Source organism: Priapulus caudatus, unplaced genomic scaffold, assembly GCF_000485595.1.
Source record: "Priapulus caudatus unplaced genomic scaffold, Priapulus_caudatus-5.0.1 Scaffold20, whole genome shotgun sequence".
Lineage (NCBI taxonomy): Eukaryota > Metazoa > Priapulida > Priapulimorpha > Priapulimorphida > Priapulidae > Priapulus > Priapulus caudatus.
The window spans coordinates 761,490-772,043 of record NW_014577081.1 but is presented as its reverse complement, the minus strand read 5'-3'; the positions used below and the strand labels follow the sequence as shown (position 1 = coordinate 772,043).

The 10,554-nt window shown below is 46.7% G+C and overlaps 1 long non-coding RNA gene across 1 annotated transcript in view; it reads right to left on the bottom strand.

The window, feature by feature from the left end:
• Nucleotides 1-3,998: 3,998 nt before the first annotated feature.
• LOC106811850 overlaps nt 3,999-10,554 on the bottom strand; it is a 40,925-nt gene continuing 34,369 nt past the window's right edge. Inside the window, exon 2 of the long non-coding RNA XR_001394217.1 lies at nt 3,999-5,406. This is a non-coding gene — a long non-coding RNA (uncharacterized LOC106811850). The remainder of the gene's footprint in view (nt 5,407-10,554) is intronic.

Sequence of the window (10,554 nt, the reverse complement as noted above, 5' to 3'; positions counted from 1 at the left end):
CGGCTGGGACGATACACGTCCTTTCTCACGCACGACTCTGCTGCGTGGCTCTACTGTACTGCCTGCTTCGCTCACGCTTTGCTACGCGGCTCTACTATCCTTCCCGCTTGCCCTCTCGCACGGTACTGCCCGCCTCGCGCGCGTGCCGCCAGCTGGCCATGCAGGTGCACAGCCTAGCTGTGTGGCTTCGATGCCGGTCGACGGGAACCGGCTAACCGTGACAGACACACTCCTGATTTTTACCAATTAAGTAACATTGCCGATCTACAGGATTAAGTAGAAATGTTATTTCTGTATATACAACCGACGGGCGAGTACTGTCGCTATCAACATCTCACGCACGCTAACTGTGGACCATCGTATGATTAGCATATTTAGAAGCGATTCATTAGCTAGAGCTGTACCTCAGTACACGTGTACTGTCTTTTATACCTGTCGCACATAATCACCTGTCTGAAAGTTGCTCAAACCTCCATCCCTAGTACAAGTGGCGACAGTGCGATAGACAGCGAAATTCGTTATGCCGTTAGTTAATATGCAACTATGTAAATAATCGACGCGAGATCCGCGTAACGGAAAATCTCCTTGATGATTTCAAGATCATTTGTGCGCCGTGTATAGCGCGCACGTGTCTTCTTGCAGTGTTGCTCTCATGTACAGCTGAGTCGGCTGCAGCAATCAGATATCAAGCATGCGTGGTCATTTCGACGCTACGTCAGGGCCTACGTGCGGCAACGCCATTCCCCGCGAGTCAGAGCAGTATAGCAGCAGCGACAACAACTCACAGCGAACACGATTCGCCTGCGACACATCCCCTTGCCCGTGTCTGCACGCACAGGTAGCTGAAGCTGTTTGCCTGTAAGTGAGCGCCGATCCTCTGCTGTTGCAAAAAATCCATACTGCTCGCTTTTGTCAACGCGGAGGTAACGTGCTGCTGCTGCTGCTTCTTCTGCTGCTATTGTTGCTGCTACTACTGCTGCTGCTTCTGTTGCTATTGTTACTGCTATTGTTGCTGCTACTACTGCTGCTGCTACTGCTGCTGCTGCTATTGTTGCTGTTACTACTGCTGCTGCTTCTGCTGCTATTGTTGCTGCTACTGCTGCTGCTGCTGCTGCTTCTGCTGCTATTGTTGCTGCTACTGCTGCTGTTGCTGCTGCTGCTGCTGCTGCTGCTATTGTTGCTGCTACTACTACTGCTGCTGCTACTGCTGCTGTTGCTGCTACTACTACTGCTGCTACTGCGACTGTTGCTACTACTACTACTGCTGCTTCTGCTGCTATTGTTGCTGCTACTGCTGCTGCTATTGTTGCTGCTACTGCTACTGCTGCTATTGTTGCTGCTACTGCTGCTACTGCGGCTGTTGCTGCTACTACTACTGCTGCTACTGCGGCTGTTGCTACTACTATTACTACTGCTACTGCTGCTGCTGCTACTGCTGCTACTGCGGCTGTTGCTACTACTACTACTACTGCTGCTGCTGCTGCTGCTGCTACTGCTGCTGCTTCTGTGTCTTCCCTAGTGATGGTGGCAGCGGCGACAGCGGTGGCGGTGGCTGTGGTCGTAGTGGTGCTGCTGGTGCTGCTGCTGCTGATACTACTGCTGCTATGCCTGCTGCTGCTACTACTACTGCTGCTGTTGTTGCTGCTGCCGTCGATGCTGCTGCTGGTGGTGCTACTACTGCTGCTGCTGCCTCCGCAGCCGCTGCTTTAGCTGCTGCCGTTGCTGTTGCTGTTGTCGCTGTTGCTGTTGCTGTTGCTGTTGCTGCTGCTACTCATATTATTATTATTATTATTATTATTATTATTATTATTATCTTTATCTTTATTATTATCATTATTTTATAGTTGTTGTTGTTGTTGTATGTAGGCAAGCGAGAGAACATACATGCAATTTGGATGTCGGTAAATTCATATTGAGCGGTGCCCGCCGAAATTCTACCGAGTGTAAACGGTCACCTTCATCTATAGTTAATCTTGCGTCAAAAAACGTCGCGGTTAGAATATAAACGAGGAGGGAAGGAAAGAAGGAACGAGAAGGCTACGTTACCGTTAAATAGCACCGGATTATTCGTAAACAATACATATAATAAAAAACACAGTCATGGCTTTGTTCAAAATTTAAATTCAACAATGGGGTTCTCACGCATTGTGCAGGAGCACAAAGTTAATTAAATCAAGAAAGGAAGCTGGCCGAGACCATGTGCAAGATAAATGTCTCATCATATCCTTCCCCTGACGCTGAAAAACGTGCTCAGGCAAACGCGCACGCAAGCATACGCAGGTTAAAGACCAAAGAAAATTAGGAACTTCAGTATGACAGCACGGCGACCCTCTCATTTGGTTTTGTTTACAGATTTCAGCGCGTAAATGGAAGTAGCAAGTTTTCAGCTTTAACCTAAATTTCCTCCAAAACAGATACAGCAATGATCACCGGTTGTGCACAGAAAGATAATTCGTCACTATAATGGGAATTTGACTAAAATTCGACGACGATTTGAAACCTAGGTTACTAAAATAATTCAGAGGAATATATTCCTGCCGTGTGTGGGCACGCGACAATACAAAATACGACGCTGTGTTGATACGACTATGGTCGACCATTAGAATTCGTAGGCGCTTTCCCACGAGATATATATCTTCTTCAAATCCATTAACACGCAAATATTTATCTTGTTCGTGTAAGACTTTTAGACACTGAATTGTTAATAGAAGCTGAAGCTTTTAGTAAGCTGCCTCCTGAGCGAAAGATTAGTAACTGGACGGGTCAGAAACTGAAAGACCTCCACGCCGAATTGAAAGCTATACCGACAGGCGCAGGAAGCCGAAAGAAAGCAAAATACGTGCTGGAGTCAAAATGGCGGCAAGAGAGGTAGACGGAGACGGTTCTAGGTTTCGTGTAAAGTTCGTGAGAGTGGCAGAGCGCTGCACGACGCTGAATGTATAAGCGTGGAAACGACGAGATGTAGCCACGAAGAATGCGGTCGCAATTCCCGAAATCATGAGCCGCGTCGGTAAGCCGGAAATACTCGCGAAAATGGACACCGTGGCGCATGCGCGCGTGGCAGTTACAACGTACGATCATTGTGCAGCGCGAAGCGACAGCGTTTAAGAAAAATCGTAATTCTGCCGAATCTTGTGTAAGCGAGGAAAATAGAAACGCTGAAAGAAGGGTAAAACCCATTTCGATTTTAAACGACGTAATAATACTGGCGGCGAAGACAATTTGACGTGTTCACAAACACTACTTCGCAGACTGTTTGCAGTGGTTCGTAGACGATGACGAGCATGAGCTGGTTTGACTACACAAGTGGTCGGCGTCGACGCGACCTCAGCGCCCTTCAGCGATGGCGGACAAAATAACAGACGCGAGCTGAAAGTCAACGCATGAAGATCGGCTCTGCTACTGCTCTCTCTCTCTCTCCCTCTGTCTCTCTTTCTCGCGCTCTCTCTTTTTCTTTCTTTCTTTCTTTTTCTCTCTCCTCCGCCTTTCTCTCTTCCTTTCTCTCTCTCTCTCTCTCTCACGGTCTCTTTCTTGCGCGCGCCCTCTCTCTCTCTTTTCACTTTCTCTCTCTCTCACTCTCTATCGCTGGCTTGCTCTGTCTCTCACACTCACACACACAAACGTTCGTGTCAGGCGTTCTTTATATATATCTTTCTCGTGCTCGCTTTTTCTCTTTGCGTCGCGCTCGCACTCCTTGTCTTTTCTTTCCTCCAAAAGAGTCTCATAAACACTAAACCAGAAGCGCGCAATAGTACATGATTTCATGTTCATGTTCGATGTATATGTTTTGTGTATTGTTGTAAGGCCTATTTTTGTTGACGGTATTAATATTATTATCAACGTTAGTACGTTCAATACCTGTTGACATCAAAATGTAGCAATAAATTATCAATGAAATGTTTACATTGCTCAGCAACACTACGAGCTCGCTGGGACGGTAACGTATAATGACTTACTATATACACACATATAGAAGAAATAACCGCAACATTACGATGTGTACGTATCGCGCTTTGACTACCATTTATTATGAGGACATTCTAGTTTAAATCATTTATAATATTCTCTTTAGCTATTTCATTCGCCCCGCCACTTCGATGCCCACTTAATACACATGCGCAATCACACGTGCATGCATACACAGGAATTAACATGCGCACGCACGCGCACAAACACACACACGTATACGCACACGCACACGTACACGCATACACACACACACACACACACACACACACACACACACACACACACACACACACACACACCAACGCGCAAGCTCATACTATTGCAACATATGACACGATGCACTAACCGCTGATGGTCATAAATAATTTTATACTTTTCCCATCGCGGTTTTTTGATGATTAGATTCTAGATTGGTTGACGGTCGCCTAAAATCGGCGACCACTGACATATCATCAGGAGTGTGTCATATAGACTCTATATATAGTCTATATAGTCTATATTATATAGTCTATATTACACACTTCTGCTATTATCGTATACACAATGAATATATCATTACTAAGCTTCCATCTTATATTACAATCACTATCATAGCTGTCGTGTATATCTGTGCCCACCATGGCTATATATAATACTCCAGGAGTGGACACACTCGTTACAACATAATCAGTGCATGCTGAATGACGAAGCAACTCGCATCAACTATGGATATACCGAGTGTTCGCTTCCCATGAGTTTGAAATGATTAACTAGCGATAAAGAGAGGAAACGTTGTACAGCAGAGTAGAGGTGTAGCGTCTGCGTCATTGCAAACTTCTATAAATCCGACCAGCGACCGACACGGCGCTATATTAACAGCAAGAGTAAGATAATAACAGAAGTAGATAAAAGGGAATTCCCTATTACCTACTTCTGATAATAACCAGATGGCGCCAATATTTATCAACATATCTGTTGGCAAAGCATTCGTGCCCCGATAGGGGTTTAATGTACTTGATTATGTATTGATTGTGGCACTCGGTACTCTTTACAGTAGATAAATGGTAGAATTCTATTTGACGGAATAATGTATTCCATTTTTAGTTATGCTCTCCACGACGCACGCTCTATACATTCAAGAGATCCGGTGTATAGACGACAGCTTGAAGCATACGAGGGAACTCACTGAAACATCCACGATTGGCACTTTCACGAAACACATTTTGTCGGCGGGAAAACTGACGAAGAAACCCAAAATCTCACATCGACGGGTAGTACGAGGTACTATACAAAATTTGTACAAGATCAACAACCTTACGTAATTTCTTCGTCTACAAAATAAACCCTAATGTGCGGACACCTGTCGCCTATACAAACGAATCGACAAGCAGCCAACCAGAGAGGGACGTCATCTCAACTCTGCATGTCTTGACCGACAGAGCTCCACTGCTGGTGTACCTGAAAAGAATTACATAAATTTGTAGTGACGAATATTAAATAATTAGGCGGTCATAATTAGGACGAATTTTTAAATTTTAAATTTTTAAATCTCGATTTGCTATAGACTTTTCAGAAGGATCGGTTCCATATTTCGCTTTTCTAATTCGACCGAATAAATTAGTAAATGTAAAAATGCTAGATATTGAAATAGGCAGCGTAGTCGGGAAGGATTTATGACTATGTGAATTTTGGTATAAGCGTTAATAAATGAGCTATTGCAAGTAATCACTGTCGATTTTCGGAACAATTGTACTACGCGATTATCGGGAGCCTTGATTTACCATGACACATCGCGCCACCACAGAATTGATTCGCGAAAATTCGATTAAGAGTTCTACTTTGCGATAAGTGAATTATGCATGTGTATTGCTGTGTAACCAATTCGCATGATACCAGCTGAGCGTATTTTCTAAGCACATTGATTTTCGGTTTTAGCTGATAGCATTCCAGTTCATTTTCGCAGAACAGGTCCATTTCAGGTTTTTATTAGATACGATGAGTAAATGCTTGCTTTATCGCTAGGAGCTGCCTGCCGGCATTCCCAACGATCTGACAACTTTTATTTAATCTGACTCAGTCACTCTCGAATATTGTCTGGCATGTCCGGAGATCACTGACATTTGTGGTTCTCCCCCTCTCTCTCTCTCGCTTTCTTGCTCCCTCCCTTCCCCCTTGCCCCCTACCCCTCTCTCCCTCTCCTTTCTTTTAAATGAGTTATTATGTGTATATTTGTTCCATACATTGTTGTCTGGTGGTATTTACGCAGATGTAGTAAATAAACACCGACGAATAGGTGCATATGTGCATAACTCAATGTCAATAATTATTAACGATCTCCTACTTATCACTGGATGTTTCGCCGCTTAAAATATTAATCTGCTACACCGTAAGTACGTGTTTCGTTATCGCAAAGTGTCCGCGGAGAAAAAGTCCGTTCAGTCTATAGACCTCGGACTGCCGTGCATGCACATCAGATTTGGTGCAATGCGACAGTTAGCGATGAAGGAGCTGGCGATATTACAGGATATATACACACACAGGCACGCACATGCGCACACACACGCACACGCACACGCACACGTACACGCATACGCTCACGCACACACACACACACACACACACACACACACACACACGCACGCTCATAAGCATACTCTCACGCGCGCACACACACACACACGCGCGCGCGCGCACGCGCACATGCACACGCTTACGCTCATGCACACACACACGCACGCACACACGCACGCGGACACGCACACGCACACGCGCACACGCACACGCACACGCGCACACGCACAGGCACACGCACACGCACACGCACACGCGCGCGCACACACACACTTACACAAAACATGTTTTTTTATTTAATCATGTGTATTTGTGCGTGCATGCGTGCGCGCGTGTGTGTGTGCTTCATTCATTCTGATTAATAAAGCATGCTACATGTGATGTACATAGAAATTGATGAAGTAAAACGCAATTTTCATCGCAAATTAAACAGAATAAAGATAAAAATTCGGCATATTTTCGGAAAATTTGGGGACAAATGTTGCAATAAAAAGAAAATATCTTTTAAATGTTTTTAGAATTCTCAATCAAAAAACACATATTGACATCGGACGACGTGGCTTCGATTGTTTCAGCGATGGGTTCAATTTCACTAATAGATGCTACGCTCTGTAGATAACGAATCTGTGAGGCGCTTTCGATTCGGACTTGCACATCGCTCCGATCTTAGCTGTCACGTCTAAACCATCGCAGATAGGATTAGAATCATCCGAGAAAAGCTATGTATCTAAGTGTCGCAGGCGGCTAGGTCTTTACTGGTGATATATAATATGCGAGCCCACGCCAAGGCTCAGTGCTCTCGACTGTCGCATCAATTTGGCGCAGAATTATAAATCCGTGCGCGCAGACACATACGAGCAATTCTACCGTAGCTCCCTCTATCACGAATTCCCTCGTTGCAAGCTAAGTCCACGGCTGCTTTTACCGCGAGCGCAGTACAAACATCAATTGTACCGCGCGCCTAAACCATAGAACTAGAATAGAACTTCCATTCTAGTTCTATGACCTAAACACGTAACCACCGCCTATATATGATCCGGCTAGAAGTGTATAAGAACTGCAAATCCGTATTCACCGCTGTATCGTTCGAACGCGCCTCACACGCGATTAGACGAATGGTTTAGTTCTAGTTTCTTATTATGTTCGAAATTGACGCACATATTCGGTGTGGGTTCGAGGGGTTCGTGCGCGCGTGCGTGCCGCCTGCGTGCTTGCGTGCATGTGAGCGCGTGCGTGTTTGCGTGCTTACGTGCGTGCGTGCGTACGCGCGTACGTGCGTGCCCACCTCTTCCCTGTTGACGTCTTGCGCCGCCTCGCGACCAAATCTCCATGCGAACGCGCACCGCGCACAACAACCATCCACGATTCCAGGTCGTAAAGAATACGCAGACGATAGCTCCCCCTATCGACGCAATCCCCCACCCCCTCTCCCGTGCAGCGAAGGATGCTAATTTCGCGCTCCCTCTCCCCCCTCTCTCTAGAGACTGTCTAACGGAGCAATTTGAAGCCAAGTCAAGCGCAACTCGACGGTACTACGAGGTAAATTCGCAGTCGCAATCGGCGCGATCACGTAAAATAAAAGACGCATTCGTCCCCACGAGCCGCGCGCTCGTCGGGTGACGTGGCAACAAGAAATTTAAGCGCGAGATTTATTTTGAATTCGCTCCAATGACGCTGCTGGTGTCAACAGGCGGCGACGCTCAGCTCGTCCCATTCAGGTTTCCCCGGTGCAGATAAGTGTGCACTCGCAAATTGTGTATCGCGCACCACGACCGCCATCTTTAATTAATTCGCATCGTTTGCGAAAGAGTTAAGATTATTTTTCGACGTCGTAAAGTTGCGTTTTTCTTGCGTCGACTCGGTACGTTAAGCCGGGCTGTCGCACACGAAGTTGTAATGGGTCAGCGCGCCGGCACGACTATTCGCATACGTCACTGTCGCAGATTTGGTTAAAACTTCGGTCTCGAGCGAAGGTCTTATGGGACACGGGGATAAGAGACGTCGGGATGAGAGAGAAGCGCAATAATCGCAGAATATTGTCGACTTTAGTAAATATCGAGCGTTGTGCTCGCCTATGCCGCAGCTACAAGTGACATAAACCCTGCCGCACTGGGAGCGGCGGGATCTGGATGACGCTGCTGATGACGTTAGCACGCAAACCTCGTACAGGCAGACTAACGTGAGTGGGCTTTCAAAGACGATGGAGTCACGCAAAAGTCACAGGACGGAGTGATACCCGAAGCGATGTGATTACCACAGCGGATGGTGTACGATCTCCGCTTTTAGTGCTTACAGCGGATTAGAGAAAGCGAAAGTCTCCACGGTCGAAAAACCCGCGTGTAGTATATATTGCCTAGTGAGGTCGTAAAATATGGTAGGTCGTTCGGCGTGATCGATCGATCATTCTATCCATTCATCCATCCATCCATCCATCCATCCATCCACCTAAAGCCAACCCATACAAAACCACAAACCACCCATCCACCCATCCATCCATCCGTCCGTCTGTCCGTCCGTCCGTTCGTCCGTCCGTCTATCCATCCATCCATCCATCCATCCATCATGGTAATGATAGATGGATGATGGCAATGGATGGACATGCGGAATGGCATGGATGGGCATGGATGGTATGCCGATACATGTCGCATGGGATTGATAGTGATAGATGATGGATTGGATGGGATGGTGGAATGGCATGAATGGATGATGAGCATGGGATTGGCATCATAGGATGGATTGACTGGCAATGAATGGATGGATGATGGTTTTTTTTTATTCGCGTGAGATGGCACTGAATGGTATGGCATGGATGGACTGGAATTGGCGATGGCAACTGGATGGCATGGAGTAAAATAGAGAATGGATGCGCCATATGGATGATGGCATGGAATGGCATGGATGGATGGATGGATGGATGGATGGATGGATGGATGGATGGTATGGCATGGCATGATTGGATGGATGGAATGGATGGATTGGATGGTGATGGGAATGATGGATGGAATGGATGGACTTGGTATGGATGGATGGATGCATAGGATGGATGGCATCGGTATGAGATGGATCGCGCATGATGGATGGATGGAATGGATGAATGGGTGATGGGATGGCGGATGAGCCGTGGTACATGCGATGGATGGGATGCAGATGGATGGTATGGCCCATGAGATGGCATGGCATGGCATGGATGGAATGGATGGATGATGGCAAATGGAATGGTCAGTGCGAGTGGATGGTATAGAGAAAATGCGATGAATGGTCAATGGAATGGATGGCATGATAGGATGGCATGAATGGATGGATGGAATGGGTGGATGAGAATGGATGGCATGGGATGGATGCGCGGAGTGGATGGAATGGAGATGGATAGATGGGCGCAGACAGAATGCAGATGGATGGAGGATGTTCATAGTATGAAGTGAGATGGCATGGATGGAATGGCCATGGTCGCATGGATGGATGGATGGTTATGGATGGATGGATGGATGGATGGACATGGAATTAGTTATGGAATGATTGGATGGAAGGATGGCATGGGATGGGATGGAATGGAGTGGATGGATGGAATGGCATGGCTGAATTGGATGTATGATTGAATGGAGAGGTATGCGTCATGGCGCTATGAAATGGATGATGCATGGCATGGGATGGATGGGCATCGCAATGATGGATGGTCTCGGCACTCGCGCGTGGTCATGGATTGATGAGGATGGATGGATGGATTGGAGGGGATGAATGGCATGGATGGGATGAATGGATGGCATGGATGGATGGACATGCGATGGATGGGATGGAAATGGATGCATGAATGGGATGGTGGATGGGCATGAAATGGGTATGACGGATCGATGAATGGAATGGATGGCATGTGATACCGCCGGATGAATGGCCATGAGATGGCAATCGGAATCGCAATGGCGTAGATGGTATGGGTATGGAGAGAGTGGATTGGGGCATGGAATGGATGGTATGGATGGCTCACTGGCATGGGATGGATGGATGAATGGCAATGCGGCATCGGATGGCATGGGATGA